The sequence below is a fragment of the Cucumis melo genome, chromosome 5, assembly GCF_025177605.1.
Source record: "Cucumis melo cultivar AY chromosome 5, USDA_Cmelo_AY_1.0, whole genome shotgun sequence".
In the NCBI taxonomy this organism is placed as follows: Eukaryota; Viridiplantae; Streptophyta; class Magnoliopsida; order Cucurbitales; family Cucurbitaceae; genus Cucumis; species Cucumis melo.
Genome location: NC_066861.1, coordinates 19977216 through 19995902, shown reverse-complemented (window position 1 = coordinate 19995902; position 18687 = coordinate 19977216). Strand labels below are relative to the sequence as shown.

Genomic DNA, 18687 nt, shown 5'->3' with positions numbered 1-18687 from the left:
AAAAGGAGGCGGAGGCCTCCTCGATGGCCAAGGTCAGACAGATTTTCATGCATTATTAGGAGCGCTTGGAATACTATGAGAGAGTTTTTGTTTTGAGAGATGCTCTCTTGATAGGTAATCCGCAAGGCAATTGTTGCTTCCTTTTATAGGCTCAATTGTGAAATCAAAGCAAGATAGAATAGCTTGCTACCTTGCAAGATTTGCTTTGAAACCAGATTCTTTACATCTTTTTCAAAGATGAATTTACTTTCCTTCGAATCGGTTCTGACAAGAAAACCTTTGTTGATAAGATCTCTTTGAAATTTTTGGATGGAAAATACTATTGCTAGAACTTCCTTTTTGACAGTGGAATAGTTTTGTTGGGCACTATTCCATACCCCAGAATAAAAATGGGCTAATGATTCTTTTTCGTTAATATTATGTTTGAGGATGCCGCCGTAACCCTTTTCAGATACATCGGTTTCGATGATCATTTTGGCTTTTTCATCCACAAGCGATAAGCATGGAATGCCTTTAGTCAGGGATTTGATTAACTGGACAGCTTGTGTATGCTCATCCATCCATGGTTTTGGATTTTTCTTCCGTCTGTCATAAAATGGCAGACAAATTGTCTGGAAGTCTTTCATAAAGTCTCTGATATAATTGACACACCCAAGCAATCTTTGTAGTTGGGTTTTATCTTGAATTTCGTCAAGAAACTTATCCATGAAGTCTAATGATCTTTTGATAGGTTTGATGATTCCTTAATCAATATCAAATCCTAAAAATCTTATTTTAGTTTGAAATAATTTAACCTTAGGTAAAGACACCACAAGACCATTTTTTTTAATGATATCGATAAACATGTTTAAATGTTTGAAATGTTGATCAATGGTTTTAGAAAATATCAAAAGGTCATCAATGTAAACAATTGTGAAGTTTTGATGTTAATTGAAAATGTCATTCATGATATTTTTGAAACTCTGATTGAGCATTCTTAAGACCGAATGACATAATATTCCATCTGTACTATCGGAAGGAAACATTGAAAGCGATTTTATATCTGTCTTTTGGGTTAATTTGAATATGCCAAAATTAAGATTTCATGTCAAATTTGGAAAAAAATATTTGCATTAGCAATACGCTTAAGCAAGTCTTGATGATTAGGTGTAGGGTACCTAATCCATTTGAGCACTTTATTTAGGGGTTTGTAGTTAATAACCAGGCGAGGGATTACATATTCTTTTTCTTTCTGATTTTTAGCATAAAAGGTCGTACAAGACCTTGGGCTTTTTTATGGGCTTATTAATCCTTTCTTTTGGAGATCAAATATCTCTTTGAAGCAGGTATCAACTAGATCCTTGCTCATTTGAATGGACCTAGCCTTTGTAGGAATTTGGGCTTCCTCGAAGTTCTTGATATAAGGAAGGTCCACAATCTGTTTTTTTCTTGGCCCAAAAGGCATTAGGCAAAATGGGGAAAATTTCTAAATCGATTTTTTTTAGGATAAATTGAATTTTTATTCGATTAGAAGGTTAATTGATTTCTTCATTGATTTTTTGTCCTTTTATGTCATTATGAAGAAATTCAATTTGCTTCTCTTTCTTTGAAGTGAGACTAAGACTTTGCATAATCTCATTTTTGATTGAAGAAAGGTACCTTTGAATCACCGGTTTGCAGAATTCAAAGATAATTTCTTTACCAAATTTTTTAGATGTTAAGCCTTTATCAAAAACTGTAAATGGATAGATTTGGATAAGAAAATGAGTACCCCAAATTACTTCCTCGATAAGGCCTTAAGAGAAATGAATTCACTAGACACACTTCTTCCTTACAAACATGCACCTTGGAGAGCTCGTATTTGATCTTTAAAGAGTTAATTTCTGCTTCTTTGAGACTTTCTCTTATAATCTCTCAAAATACTTGGACGAAAAAATTCCTTCTTGAATCACATTTTGTTTACCACCTGAATCAATTAGGGTTGTTGCTTTAAATTTATAATCTTTAATCTTTAGTGTAACCCTTGTTAGCCACTTTTGATTAAAGACTTTGTTAATAACGTTGATTTCATTATTTGAAGTTTCAACGCTTTCTTTTGAAATTATCTGTTCTTGAATTGAAGTGACTTCATTCTCAAGATAAGATATTTGTTTCCTGTTTTTATTTATCTCCTTTTTTAGGAGTTTGATTTCATGTTAGAGGTCTATGACTTTAACTGATGCAACATGTTCTTTTGATAACTGATTTATTACAGCTTGAAAACTAAAATTCATTGGATCTTTGAACTTTTGATCAGGAGTTTCTAGATCCTCTTAAAGTTTCAAAAGTATATTTTTGTTCTAATGGCATCATCTTCGACTTCTTTAATGATATCCGAAAGACCTTTCTGGGTGCTAGTAAGAACATTAATGTAGCTAGAATAAGGTATTGCATCTTCATTGCCGAACTCATTTTCAGACGACGAAGGTTCTTCCGAAGATTCTTTGAGGATGTCATTTAGCAAATCTTCCTCTTGCTCAAAAGAGAATTCTTCTTCTCCTGAGGATAATTCTTCAGCTTTGATGACCCGCAACAAAGATTATCTTTAATTTTCATCAATCTCCATTTTGTTAATCTTTTTAAACACGGGACATCGGTTGGCATAATGATCCTTCTTATTGTATTTGAAACAAGTGGTATTTTCTTTAGAAAATTTGCTCTTGTTTTTATTTTTGCCATGGTACTTCCTTTTACGGCTAGAGTACCCAGTTGATTCACTCAATTTACTCCTATTAAAGAGTCTCTTTGAGCGGGTCTTCTTTCTAGGAGTGTTGGCAATTCCATATTGCTTGCAGAAATATCCTAGTTCCTTTTGATAATCTAAGTCTTCTGTAATCTTGGTAGCGTGCTTCTTTTGTTGACAAATCTCAAGGCACACCTTTGGAATTGTAGAATTGATATCTTCGTAAGAGATACCTTCCAAATCTATTTCTGTTCCTCCACTATTAGTGATCATGGTAGAATAGAACCTTTCTCTAACATACTTAGGTAGTCCGTAAATTAGGGTAAATTAGGTAGTCCGTAAATAACATATTTAGGTTTCCAGACTATATCTCTGCATGTTGTAAGGTTATAAAGACAAGAAATAAAAGTGTCTTTATACCACTTGAAATCGCTCATTTTGGGGCATTTCATTCCTAGAAGAGCTTCCATTGATTGGTCACTGTATAGGGTTGTTCTCCCTACAAAGTGCTTGATAGTTGCGTAAATTAGGGTGTTTACAGAATTTGTCTGAATTGTAACAACATGGCCATTAGGTCCCTGTTCTATTTTTTCAATAACAACTTATTTTATCGCTTTCCTATTTTCATCAATAAAATGATTGTGCCACCAACTTTTGAGATTTCCAGTGAATCCAGCGGTTAGTGCAACAACAATTTCTCTTTGACTCATTCTACTAAAATAGCTAGTTACTGCTACAAACATTTCCTGGAAAATGATTATCATATGTCCTTCAGAACAGCCTTTGATGTTCCATGTTTTGATGTTGGTTTCATCAAACGAACAGAAATCTAGATGCAGATCATCCCATTCTAGATCGGATGGTGATGGTCGTTTATAATGATTCTTCATATCGGTATTGTAAACCTTGATAGGAAGAAACTTGGGAGAATCATAACTGATTGTATTGAGACTTTCCATTCCAAAATTGCTAATTTCTTTCTTAGAAGAGGTTCCTACGTGATCTTTTGAGATAGTTGTCTCTGAGAGCTTTCAGGTTAGTTCTTTGAGAAGCTTATCAATATTTGATCAATTTAATTTGATATCTAGGGAGTTTAGTTGTACTACAGGTCAATTGGGGTCAAATCTAGGTAATCCTAACACCAACAGTTTTTGTTTTCTCTTCATCAATAGTTTTATAAGGTGAAGAGACGATTGCAACACTTGGCATTTTTAGGTGTGAAAAAAAAGCTTCTTCTTCTTGAGGGTACTCTGAGAGAATTTCTTTTCTAGTCGTGGTCTTCCAAGTGAGAGGCTTGTTGATAACATGAATACTAGCTTCTTTGGCTTTTTTATTGACCCTAGCTATGAATTCGTCTTTAGGAAGAAACTTGGGTCTATTATCCCAATTTTTCTGATTGATATACTGATCAACATATATATTTTTCACAATTTTAAACGTATAAAGCCTTATCTTCGAGAGAGAATATATTTATCTGGTTGTAGATATTTCCAGATTTTCTCTCCATGTTAGTTTGTGTGGAAGATAAAGATCCTTCAGACTTTTCATACTGAACATCTGGAATGGATTGCTCAAAATCCACTAACATTCTCATTTAATTAGACCTAGCGGTTGGTCTTTCTGGTTGTTGAACGATGCTTTGAAACAATGGACCGTCCTGTAGATTTCTCTAATTAGAGGATGATGGGTTTCTTCTTGAAACTGAACCTCAATGTGCCCATCATTATATTTTGTTATCTGAGTTGTACTGCTTTACCTAGTTCTAGGGGCAGTTGCGTGCTCGATAGACCAAATTGGATTACGAGTTAGCTCACTCCAATCTAAAAGTTTTGGAATCGTCATGGAAGACCGTCTAAATTGACTTCCATAAGCATGGTGTAATTTTTTGAAGATACACCCAAAGCTTTATGAGTAGCATTAGTATACATCATCTTATAATATAAGACGTACATGACTGAGAATGAGTATGATCCATTTTTCAGACGTAGTCCTTTGGTTCCAATATCTAAGCATAAGACATCATAGATATTCTTATCTTGGAGTGCAACCGTAAATCTAGGCTTGCATGTGAAATAGACTAGACCGTTGTCGAGATTTGATTTAACAATCTCTAACAAAGAATTAGAGAAGTTCAAATATTTTTTATCTCTTAGGGAAATATAGATTGGTACATCTAATCATGTCGTAAAGAGAGGTTTTATGGCAACTTGAATGCATCCTATGTGCAGATATCTATAGTTGTGTTTGCGACATCGTTTGATGTTTTCATTTGTAAGAACGGTACTCTAAAAAGTCTTCACTTATCGGAATAATATCTTTTGAAATCCTTACTACATCCTTTTCTCTAAAATTAAAGAAAGGATGAATGTAAGTTTCTTTTGGTTCAAGCCTAGGAATAGACCTATTTTAGAGCCTATTCTCAATGTGAGATAATTGATTCTCTACCCTACTGTACTTAGATAGAGTTTCTTCCAAATTCTCAAAATTAAATATGGAATTATTTGAGGAGGAAGAAGAGGAAGTTTCGATCACGAGGGGATTAGGAGACAGTTTCTTTTTTAGTTTAGAAAGCATGGGGGGAAAGAAGAATCCAAGAATTTCAATAGTCGTCTTCTAATGTATTTCTAAAAATTCTTTGTCTATGTTAATCCTTTTCTTTTGTCTTAGGTTTAAAGTCATTTATATCAATCGATCTAAATTAAGGAATCATATTCAAGATTATTTCCTTGGATTTACATTCATCTCATTCAAAATACGCAAGTTGACCAAGTCATGCTCGTACTAAAAGAATGATATATAAACATAAGATAAGCATATTGAAAAGATTTTACAATATAGAGACACAACCACGGTAAAGAATTCTAATAAAGAAAAAGATTAGAGACAGTATTAAGAGAATAGCATTAGATATTGAACCATCTTTCTCGGATTCAAAAGAGGAGTTTACTCCATAGAGAAAGAAAGAAAATATAGAAATTTGAGCGATAGATATCATTTATCTATATAAGGACACGTCCCTTAAACCTTAATGGTATTAGAGTCTTCACTCAACTTTCTCTATTTTCTCTCTCTCTCTCTATGGAGTAAACTCCTCTTTTGAATCCGGGAAGAATGGTAGTCAATATCTAATACTATTCTCTTAATTCTTTTTCTATCTTTAACTTTTTTATTTATCAGAATTCTTTACTGTGGTTGTCTCTCTCTATATTGTGAAATCTTTCAACATGATTATCTTATGTTTAATAAAGTTTTTTAATAAACTCTCCTTTTCAACTCATAATTTTAATATTCCGTTTAACTGGAAATAAAATGTTCAAAATTTGAGAGGAATGATATTTAGTTTCTTTGCATACTAAAAAGTAAATCCTCTTTATAGGCCATTATCTCTTGTATCAAATGAAAATTTAGGCTAGGCATCCATTTTTCTAGTTTAATTTTTCTAATTGCTGCTTTATTTTGACAATTTTTTTTTTGGGATAGATTAATCAATTTTCAAAGGATAGGGATTGGTTAAATAACTAATAAGTGCGACACATTTATTACGTGATCTCATCTTTTGATTTTCCACATTTTTCATTATATTTTAAGAAATTTCATAATCTTAAGAATCTTCTTAATTTTACTTTTTCCCATTTGGACGAATGAAATTAGCTACTAGTTCAATTAAAGCTTTTCAATTTTATAGTCTTATTATAAATAATTGTTTAGTTTCACACGTGAGTGTGAGTGTCATTACTACAAAACATGAATCTTCTTATTTGCGATTTCTTCATCTACTCTTCCAGAATTTCTTCCTTGTTCATCATTTCTCCTTTTTTTTTACTACACGACCATGTACCAAAATCTAAACGATCAGTCTTCTATCCTAGATAAGCAACGGTAGATCACTATCCCTATCTATCCCAGATAGATAAGTGATAGATCTTAATGATCGTATACGTATCAATATCTAAACGATTTTAGTACAAAACCGTGTATCAAAATCATTTAAATTTGGTACAAAATTATGTACCAATATCGTTTAAATTTGGTATAAGATCATGTACAAAGATCGTTTAAATATTGGTACAAGATAGTAGTGTACCAATATATAAACGACCAGTCGTGTATTCCAGATAGACAGAAATAAACCACTATCACTATCTATCTCAAATAGATGAGTGATAAATAAAAACGATCGTTACCAAAATCTAAACGATCGTGTATCAATATATAAATGATCTTTTAGACTATATTATAAAATTATTTAAATTATAATTTTTTTCGCGTGTGTGGTCAATTAATTGCAAGGTATTTTTGTTATTTTACATTGTGGGCTTTTTTTTCTTTTTTAAAATTATTTTATACGGTTAAATATTTTTGCGTTCTGTTTTAATTTTTTTTAAAATGCCCTTGATTTAATTAACTATAAGGGAAATTTTCATGAATATAACAAACTACTAAAATATTTACGGTCTGTGTAATGAAGCCCATAAAGTTAGCCATTTTTTAAATATTTTAGTTTTGCCCTTCCGTCTTTCTTCTACTCTTTTCTACAATTTTTTTCTATCATCTTGCTTCCTTTCCTCTTTTTTTTTTTTAGCTGCGATTTATTTCCATCATCTTTCTTATTTTTCTCATCTTCTTTTTACGTTGTTAAAGATTTGGGTAACCAAATCTGATTTCTTTCTATCGTCTTTCTTCTTTTACTTTTTTTTCCACTGCGATTTCTTTCCATTGTCTTTCTTCTTTTCGTTCTATTTTTTTTACGTCGTTTAGATTAGGGTAACCAAATCTAAAAGATTGTGTATAAAGAATCTTTGAAAAAAGTTTACGTCGTTGAGATTATAGTAACCAAAATCTAAAAGATTGTGTATAAAGAATCTTTCAAAAGATCGTGTATAAAGAATCTTGAAAAAAATCGTTTAGATTGAAGTAGCCAAATCTAAACGATCGTATAAAAAAAATAAACGAAAATTACATTGGGATAACATCGTGTGAAAGATATTTTTAACGTGAAAATAACATCGTGTGAAAAAACGTCGACCTAAAGGTACTTTTGCCCATGGTCATCATTTTGTCGGCAAAAATAGACTTTATGGCCATGAAAATAACATCGGCAAAAAGATATTTTTACCCATGATCATCATCACGTTAACAGAAATAGACTTTATGGCCACGTTTGTTTTATGGGCAAAAACTATTTTTGCTCACAAAACGATGTTTGTCAGCAAAAAAAAGATTTTTCCCCACGCAACATTTGTTGGTAGATATGTGTAAAATACATTTTTTAGATAGAAATTTTATTTTTGGCTATAAGTGATGCGTCAATAGATAATAGTTGTTTCTTTTTTGCCCAAGCACAAATCGTTACCAGAGCTTTCTAACTGCTAACGTATTTTTAGCCACACAAAAATCATGGAAAAAACAATTTTTTTTTCATTTTACCATTAATATCGTATGCTTCTAAATTAATTTTGAAATATATAATGAATTTTCTAGGTATAACAAAATATATCAAACATTGTAACAAAAAATTTAAAAATGAAAATATTTTCAACCATGAATACTTTGTCAAAATATGACAAACCATAATTCTTCAGTTGCAATAACAAAATATAAACTTGAGCCATATTAAATTTTATTTTGGCATACCAAAATGAACAAAAAAATATATTAAATACATAAAAATTAGTTAACTCAGTTAGAAAGTCTTCAAAATAATTATGTCATAAGTATATAATATATATCCTTATATTCATTACCATATGAATCCGAAGATTCTAGTTGTTCAAGTTCGCCATTTATAAAGTCATCCTAAATTGGGACTGATCTTGATTATCTGTCTCTTCATGATCAACAACAATAGGCTTAACGACGCCTCTACAAAACGAGATATTATGTATGGATTCATCAACCCCATTTGAACTAGACGCTTCTAACAACTTAAGTCTATCATCTTCTACTTCTTCAGATTTTGGGATATCCCATACTTGTTTAGTTTGGACACTTTGAATAATTTTCCAATTACTGTGGAGTTTTGGGTCGTTAATGTAGAAAACTTGCACTGCTTGAGTTGCTAATATGTAAGGGTCATCAGTGTACCAAAAATGGGAAGCATTGATTATTTTAAACCCTAAATCACAACGAAATGTGTTCTTCTTGACATCCGTGCAAACCAATTACATTTAAAGAGACATACACGTCTACACTTAGGATATTCTAAGTCCAAGACCTCTTGCAATACACCATAATAATTTGTTTTGTCGGCTTTGGTTTCTCCATATCTCATGATTCCACTATTCTAAGTAGTCCGACGATTGTCACGCTCTATTGAATGAAAACACAATCCATTTACAAAGCAACTATTGTAACTGCGAACTTAATTAATAGGCCCCAACGCTATGGAGTAAAGATCATCAAATACTTCACCTCTTTCACGTAATGAATACATCTACATAATGTTATGTAGATTAGAATAACTACTAATAGCTCAATAGTAAAACAATATAGTTTGAAGCTGAAAATAACACTTACATGTGTTCTAAACCAATAAGGAAATTCTAATTGGTGCCTCTGAATAAATCTAATCCATCCTTTCCTCTGGTGTTTATCAAGCTTAAATGTCCTGTACTTAGTAATCATATCAAACATTAAAAAGAATCTTGACTTAGTCATATACAATATATGAACTGACAAGTAACTGATTATATAAAATTTATCTGTGATACAATTCTATTTGACAATTGTTGTTCAAAACAAACCAATGACATATTCTCTTTTCATCTTCAGATAACGTCCTCACAACTGACCCCCCATTAGTCACACATTCTATTTAAATACATCAAAGTCCCCACAACCAAGTTGTCTATTCATTGAGTCATCATTCCATGGATTCCTATTGAATCTTGTCTCTATTCCTGTTAGATACTTCTAGCACAAGGTCAAGCATTCTTTCATAATGAATGCCTTTACTATGGAACCCCCATGACGAGCTTTGTTCTGTACATATTGTTTTAATGTTCGCAAGCTTCTCTTTATAGGATATATCAAACTATAGCTTACTAGACCAATAATATTTGTCTCAACCAGTAAATGAACTGCAAGATGTATCATTACGTCAAGAAATGCAGATGGAATAATTCTTTCAAGTTTGCAAAGAATGACCATAATATTGGCTTTCAGATGATTTAGGTCGCTAATACATATTGTCTTCGCACACAGGTCACGAAAAAATTATATAACTCAATTATAGTTGTGCACACATCCTTATGTAAGTATGCTCGTACAACAATGAGAATAAGTTGGAGTAAAATGTGAGAGTCATGAGTCTTCAGTCCCTATAATTTTCTATCATTGACACTCACACATCGTGATATGTTTGAGACAAATCCATTAGGAACTTTAACTAATTTCAAGAACTTACAAAAGTATATTCTTTCGCTACCAGTTAACGTATACATAGCATGTGGTTTATCAACTTAGCTCATTCCTTTTCAAATGTAATTCCTTTTGTATATTCAAGTCCTCTAGATCTAAACGAGCATTGATTGTGTCCTTTGTTTTACCATCAATATTTAATAAAGTATCAAGCAAGTTGTCACAAACATTTTTTTTCCAATATGCATGACATCAAACTTATGCCTAAAAAAAAGTTTAGACCAATACGGAAGTTCAAAGAATATATTTCAATTAATAGTACGTTTTCTTTTCTTATTCATCTTAGATGGATGTTTACTTAGCTCTGGAAAGTTCATGGAGTTTATTTGTTGTAAAATCTCATCTCCACTCATTACAACTGGTGGAGCCATGCGTTTGGGTTTTTTGTCATCTTGTTGACTTTGAGGCCAACTATGATTAGATGGAAGATAACGACGGTGTCCCATAAAAGATATTTTTCCTTTTATCCTAAAGGATGACGTGTCTTCTTTACAAGTATGGCATGCTTAATATCCTTTCGTTCTCCATCTCGACAAGTCACGATATGCAGGAAATCATTGATGGTCCACAACAAACATGCATGTAATCGAAAGTACTCCTTATATGTACAGTCAAAGGTCTGCACACCATTAATCCACAACTCTTTCAACTCATCAATTAAGGGTTACAAATATACATCAATCTCTTTCCCAGGAGATTTGGATCGAGGTTCAAGAAAAGACATGAAAAAATTGGGTTCTTTCATCATAACGAACCAACTTTTTATACTAAGATGAGGTCATTACTAAAAAGAAACAATAACAATAGACACTTTCTTGAAAAGAGGAAGACTAAATTTTCATTAAAAATGGAATAATAAAACACTGATACATAGACGCAGAAGCAAAACTGAGTCCCCATATGGCATGTCACAGATCCTTCTCTGTTGCTCGCTAGCTTTCCTCTACCTTTACCTTCGCCTGAAATATTAAACATAGAAAGAGTGAGTATAAACATATACTCAGTAAGGGATCCACTACTAGTCCCGCTAGGTGTCTCTTAACTTCCCATTAAAGTCCTATAAAGTGGTACCCCTAAACTGACACGTTCCTGAACACGTGTAGCCTGTGATCCCGTAGGAACATATTTGGTCTTTAGTGAACCTAAAGGAACACCTAAGATAAAACTGGTCTTTAGTGATCTCGAAAGAAACATTAAGACAATCGGGCTGTGAGTGTCCCCGTCGAATCACTCGTAATCATGTCTATGTCATACTGAACTGGTGATCCCGTCGAACTACACAGTCATAAAAAAATGTGGTGATCCCGAGGGACACCCATGTGGGTATGACTCTAATAGACAAAGTTAACAGAACGCTCATCCATAACATGTAGCATAACATAACATTATCATAAATAAGACATGAATATTAATCACATGATTAAGGACGTTAAGATTAATCTTCCTAAAAAATTTGTCTTCCTAAAAAATTAATTTTAATAAATTTTTCACAATATGTTCAGAAATTATTTCAAAATTGGACAACTGTCTTTACTAATTTAATAACATTACACATACAATAAATTATTTGCAATAACATGGGTTCGACGCTTTTTAAACCTTAAACCCTAAAAAGTATTCAATAAGAATTTTTTTTATCATATTTACAAGCTCATGTAAAAAATATTATACTGCATAAAAAGAAAATTATTAACCCAAACCCATATAACACTTTCCCCAAATAAATTTTATCATAAATTTTACATAAACCTACCCATCTAACCCTTCCCCCAAACACATCTTATCATAAAATCTCCATAACCCTTCCCATATAACTCTTCCCCCAAACACATTTTGTTCATAACACTATCGTAACCCTTCCCACATAATCCTTCCCCCAAACAAGGGTTATGATAAAACTAGTTTTAACATAACACTAGTTTTATCATAACACTAACTCTTCCCCCAAACGCACCATATATTTATTTAAACCATCATTCTCTCTTCCAAATAAATATATATATTTTCTTGTCTAATCAAATCAACCATCTCTCTGTTCATGGATTATCTTCTTTTCCAAACAAATATAATTATATTCCATCATATAATCAAAACCAAATAATTAATATCATATTCCACAAAAAAATCCAAATTATTAATTAAATATAAATCTATATATATATACTCAATTAAATCCAATTCCACCAAAACCAACTTTTTCCTCCAAAATCTCAAATTAACTTAAATTCTCAATTATTTTAATCAATCAAATCTTTTTCAATAAATCACTTATAACTTCTAACATGAATTATCGTAACCCAACCATTAAATTTAGTTCCAATCTTTAATATAACACTCAAATAATTTAACATAACTAATAAAAACTCCATAAAAATTTGGGATGTTACATTCTTTTTCCCCATAATTATATTTCAATACATAATTATCAACTTTCTTTTAAATAAATTCAATTTCTTCTCTTTCCTTATTTACCCAATCATAACAATTTCTCTCCAGAATAAATATTTATCTTTCTGCAGAATAATTAATTATCTTCCACAGTAGTTAATTATTATTTATCTTTCTGCAGAATAATTAATTATTTTCCACAATAATTAATTATTATTTATCTTTCTCCAAAATAATTATCCTTTTACAAATAATTATATTTTGCCCAAAATATAATTATTTTAGTTTTTCTCCTTTAATAAATATCTTTTCTCCAAAATACATATTATCTTTTCCTTAAATAATTATATTTCAACAAATATAATTATCCTTTTCTTTAACATAATAATTATATATATATTTCCACATATACATATAATTATCAAATCTCCAACAAACTTTCTACTCTACAATTTAATTAAAGGGGCTCTTGCAAATATGACAATTATAGTATCATAAATTAGGCCCATAGCACATCATTTTTACATTTGAAAAAATAGCAAAATTGAAGCCTAGCCTACATTTTAAAATTACGAAATTACGAAATTACGAAGTTACCCTTCAGTCATTACTAATACACCAATATATACGGTTGATACACCAATATATACGGTTGATACACCAATATATATGATTGATACAACAATATATACGGCTGAGACACCAATATATACCGTTGATACACCAATATATATCGTCGATACACCTGATTTGATGTATTGCTTGTACACTTCTTTTTACTCTCTAATACTTCACTGATACATATTATTAATTTAAAACACTTGATATGTTGTTGATACACTCAATCAATTAAATACACTTGAAGCACTAAGAATGATACACTTTATATATCGTTGATACACTTGTTATCATTTCTTGATACACTTGTTATCATTTCTTGATACACTCGATAGATTTAATACACTTAATCATTTGCTAAACTTTATTGATACATATTATTAGTTTGATACACTTGATATGTTGTTGATACAGTTGCTCAACTGTTGATATACTCAATCAGTTAAATACACTTTGATGCACTAAGAATGATACACTTTATATATCATTGATACATGTTATATATCGTTGATACACTTGTTATTGTTTGCTGATATACTTGATAGATTTAATACACTTAATCACTTGCTAAACTTCGTTGATACATATTATTAGTTTGAAACACTTGATATGTTGTTGATACACACTGTTGATACACTCAATTAATTAAATACACCTGATGCACTAAGCATGATACACTTTATGTATTGTCGATACAGTTGTTATGGTATGTTTACAATCTTAATAACATGTTGAACATCATTATCGCCTATAGTCAACAAATTAAAACTGAAAATTCAATACATGACTCAACCTGAATTTTAGTATGAATCAAGTTCACAAAAGAATCAAATGATGATATCACTCCATCAACCAAAACACAATTTGTTTTGTAATCCACGTAGTAATGTTGCTCATCCCATTGACCACTTTGAAAAACAATTACTGCCAATTTAACCATAACTACAATAAACTGCAAGAATTTTGGAAAAATAAAAAACACGTAGTAAGTATATCAGTCAACTAATACATATAATATAAGTATATCATATCGTTGATATAAAAAACTGATACAAATTAAAAAAAATAGAACTGAACGTAACTAAATAAAACCAAACTGATCTACAAAGTTCCTTTCGATAAAAGATATTATGAAAGAGATGAGAAAGAATTAATTGTAGCTCTAATTTTAATAAATAATATATGAGCAATTTACAGAAATAATATTAGAGCTTCAAAAAAGTGGAAGAAATACATACATAATTCTTGTTTTCCCTGAAGAAAACATGAGGAGAATAGGAGAAGAAGACAAGGAGAAGATGATAAAAAAAAAAAAAGAGAAGCCGACGAAGAGGGAGAAATCTAAAAGAATGAAACTAAAGAGAGAAGAGAAGGACGGTGGAGAAGAACAATGGAGAAGAGGCAGAAGAAGACGAGGAGAAAAGAAGTAGATGAATAGGAGAAATGGTGAAGAAGAACGATAGAGAAGAGAAAAAGAAAGCGAAAAATAAAGGAGAACAATAAAAAAAACGAAAGAGGAAGAGAAAACACCAAAGAAGGGAAATTTTGGAATAATAAAAAGAATAAAATAAGAAATATCAACCAAAATTAAAAAGTTGCTATATTTGCAAAATTGAAAATGTTAGTGCTAATATTGTTAAATTGGATTTTTATTGTGTCACCCAATACAATTTTCCTTAATTAAATAATATCCATAATTATTTAATTTAATTCAACTTCAACAACACTAAAAATCCACAACTTTACTTAATCCTCTTAACTTATCATTTAATCAAAATTTCAACAAACACCACATGTCAAAACCTCTAATTAATTAAATATTCATCAAACAAATATTTAATTAATTTAAATTCCCACATAAAACAAATAATTCTTATTAAATGAATTCAAAACAATGCCCAATAAATTAAATCTAATGAAACAAAATTAAGATAATTAAATCCAAAATTATCTTAATTTTTTGGGTGTTACATTCATGCACTTCAAAAGGGGCAAATTGTATGGTATAAGCACCACTGACCACATGCTATATGTAGTACTCATATTCCCAAATGAATTAAAACCGTCTAAAACTAAGCCTAAACGAACATTTCTTGGCTCTAAAGCAAATTAAGGAAATTCTCTGTTGAAGTGCTTCTATCCTGCAGCATCAGCTGGATGTCGTCAAACATCCTCTGTGTCAACACATTTATCCTTATGTCATCTCATTTCAAAATCAATATGTTTTGATAAAAACAATCTTTTCAAACTTGAAATTAATGGAAAGTGACGCAAAACCTTATTTGGAATCTTCTTTCTTTTTCCACAATTTGTTGTTTTATATCGAGATTTACCGCATACTGGACATCTTTGAAAATTAGCAAACTCTTTCCAAAATAATACACAGTCATATTTGCAAGCATGAATAGAATCATATCCTAACCCTAAGTCACATAATTTTCTTTTAGGTTCGTAAAATGATTTAGGTATAAATGTATCAATTGGAAATGCATCTTTCAACAATTCTAGTAGCATATCGAATGATTTGTTTCTCAACTATTTAGAACCTTGATATGCATTAACTCACCAAAAAATTTAACGAGGAAAATTTGGTACATTCAGGGTACTACGGGTTGCATGCTTCATTCATCAACTCCTAAAAAATGTTACTAGTATCCATTTCATTGACATCTTCTGGAAATTCATTATCAAAACCATCTCCATCATCAAAATTTTCTTCCCTCTCTATCCTTGATCCTTGCAAATCAGTTAAAAGATCTAAAATATCATCATCCTCGTCGCCAACATTAGACTCTCCACTTAATCTACCACATTCTAATGAAGTAGCACCATGTTCAAATTGAGCGAAGTTCATTGCTTCTCCATAATTAACCCATTTATCATATGAAGAAGATATTCCATATGTAAATAAATGACGCTCTACTCCATTCAATGTTTGTGTCATTGAATTTTGGCAATACTTACATGGACACCTAGTTTTCCCTACATCATTTACATAACACTTAGCCACTTCCATAAATTGAGCAACTCCATCCCTATTCATCTTCGAATAGAATGGACAAAAAGTTAACTTTGTAGCAAATTATGACAATGTATTAGCTAAAGTGTCAAGACGATCTAAAAAGTTAAAATGGGTTTAAGTGACACTTTAACTCAAAAAAAACAAGTTAAAAAGTGATCATCTGGTTTTTGTATTGTTTTTAGTCTCAATATCACATTTGAGTTAAGTGCTATTTAAACACTTTTTAACTTGTTTTTTATTACTAACTCAAAACCAACCCCAAAATCTCAAAAAATGGTCTAAGTGGCATTTTAATACTTAAAACAAGTTAAAACTACTTGAGTGTAATTTTCAAACTAAAAACAAACAAAAACCCAACTACTAAGTGTCTTAAACGTAAAACCACTATATGCATGATCATTATTGACACTTTAACTATGAACACAAGTTAATAATGACTAAGCGTGATTTTCAAACTAAAAGTTTACTTAAAAGTGTCTTATGTCTAAAAAAATGCTTCCAAAATGCCTAAGTGTGCCTTCCAAACTCATAACCAAACAAAAAATATCTATAAAAGAAAAAAATGGTTTGTGTAGTCTTTTAAATGTCAAAACAAGCTAAAAGTGTCTAAATCAATCATGTTAACCTTCAAATTAAGTGAAAACTACTCAAGTGGGACATTGAAACTAAAAACCATACAAAAATCACCTTTCAAATGTCTTAAATCTCAAAACAACTAACAAATGTCCAAGTGTACCTTTCTAACTCAAAACCTACCCCAAAATCTAAAAAAATGATTTAAATAGCACTTTAATCTTAAAACAAGTAAAAACTACTTGAGTGTAATTTTCAAACTAAAAACCAACTACAAAATATCTAAAATTATTTTAGATATGCATGATTGACTACCGTAGGTGCAGGATAGCCACATCCTATTCAACTAAAATATATAAATAAGTATAAAATATATGCATGATTGGCTACCGTAACTGCAGGATAACCATAGTATTTTAGAAATCAAGCATACAATAAATATGAAATATATACATGATTGGCTATCATAGTTGAAAGATATTCGCACGTAACATCAATGTCAAACCTAAATAGTTTCTTAAAATTGTAAAATTATCAATATAACTCTAAAAACAAGTTAAAAAGTGTCTATGTAACATTTTCGATATATACCGATAATATCATTCAATATATTATAGTATATATTATTGTATAATTATAAGTGTACATTAGTTATAGCAATAGAAATTCTTAACATTCAGTTAAATACCAACGGTTGGATCAAACTTACAATAGCGATGGGTCTTTTTAGAGTGATTGCAAGAAGGAAACAAAATTGTCCATAGTGCACAACTGGGTTTGTTATGTTTTATATCTTCAGAAAATAAAATCGTTCAGAGTATTCAACAAGTAGGTTATGGCAGCGGCATTCGACATGTTCAACAATCTCTTTGTCCGACGTCCTGACAAGAAGAAAAGGGAAAACATGAGTGAAAAAGAAAGTCGGAGGGAGGGAGGGGAAAATCCAAATTATGAGGGGTTTGAAATCCAAATCGAATGGGGGTTTGAAATCAAAATAGGGGGGATTCAAAATCAAAATTGCAAGGGAGGGGGGGGTTTCAAAGTCAGAATGGGGGGAGGGTGAAAAACAGAATGGGTGAAGGGAGGAGGGTTTGGGAAACCACAACAATAGAGAGAGGAGTGGGTTTTGGGAAGCAAATAGGGGGAAGGGAGGGGTTTTAGAAAAGGAGAGGGGCGACGATGGAGGTTGCCAAAAATAAAGGAAACGGGGTGGGGGAAGCTTACCGACGGTAGTAGAAGGACGTCAAACGACACCTATAGGTGGGGTTACAAATAATCGAGAGAACGCCGTGTGCAGGGGTATTGTTTATCAAAAAGAGAAGAGGGAGGAGAAGAGTTTGTAAGGAGAAGGAGAAAATGTGGGGAAATTGAGGGAAAAGAGAAATTAAAATTAGGTTTTTTTAAAACTTCTGCCCACGTTATTTGCGTCACCACAAGTGTAAATTTTGCATCGCCATAAATATGTATAAGAAAGTGGGTTTTTCGCCACGTAAATTACGTTGGCAAATATTTATATTTTCTACCCTGACATGATATGTGGCCATAAACTAAAATAAACGTCGGCAAAAAATCCAACTTAAAAATTTTTCTTTAAACCACACAATTTTTTGCCCACGTATATATTTTAGTCGGGAAAAACGATGATGTGCCCACACAATACACAACTTTTTACCCGTGTAAATATTTTCGTCAACAAAAATGAAGATGTGCCTATGCAATGAAATTTTGTTGGTACATCATATCTTTGCCCACATTTTTCACCCGTTGTCGAAAAAATGTTGGTAAAGCCCAAAATTCTTGAAGTGATACATGCAGCAAATGGGAAGATTCTCATATCTATTGCTCCAGAACAGGATAAACTGATTTGCCACATGCCAATTGTTTCAGCTGTACGTTTGGTATGTTGATGTGGGATACATTTTCAGTCCGCTTCCTTAATTGGGCTGACATTACTTCGGAGTACATC

The 18687-nt window shown here is 31.4% G+C and overlaps 1 long non-coding RNA gene across 1 annotated transcript; it reads right to left on the bottom strand.

The window, feature by feature from the left end:
* Positions 1–13736: 13736 nt before the first annotated feature.
* Positions 13737–18144, bottom strand: LOC127149627 (uncharacterized). Its single transcript, XR_007821317.1, has 3 exons — positions 17946–18144; positions 17431–17602; positions 13737–14078 (listed from the first exon to the last, which is right to left on the bottom strand). It is a non-coding gene; the product is annotated as an uncharacterized LOC127149627 (long non-coding RNA).
* Positions 18145–18687: the final 543 nt, after the last annotated feature.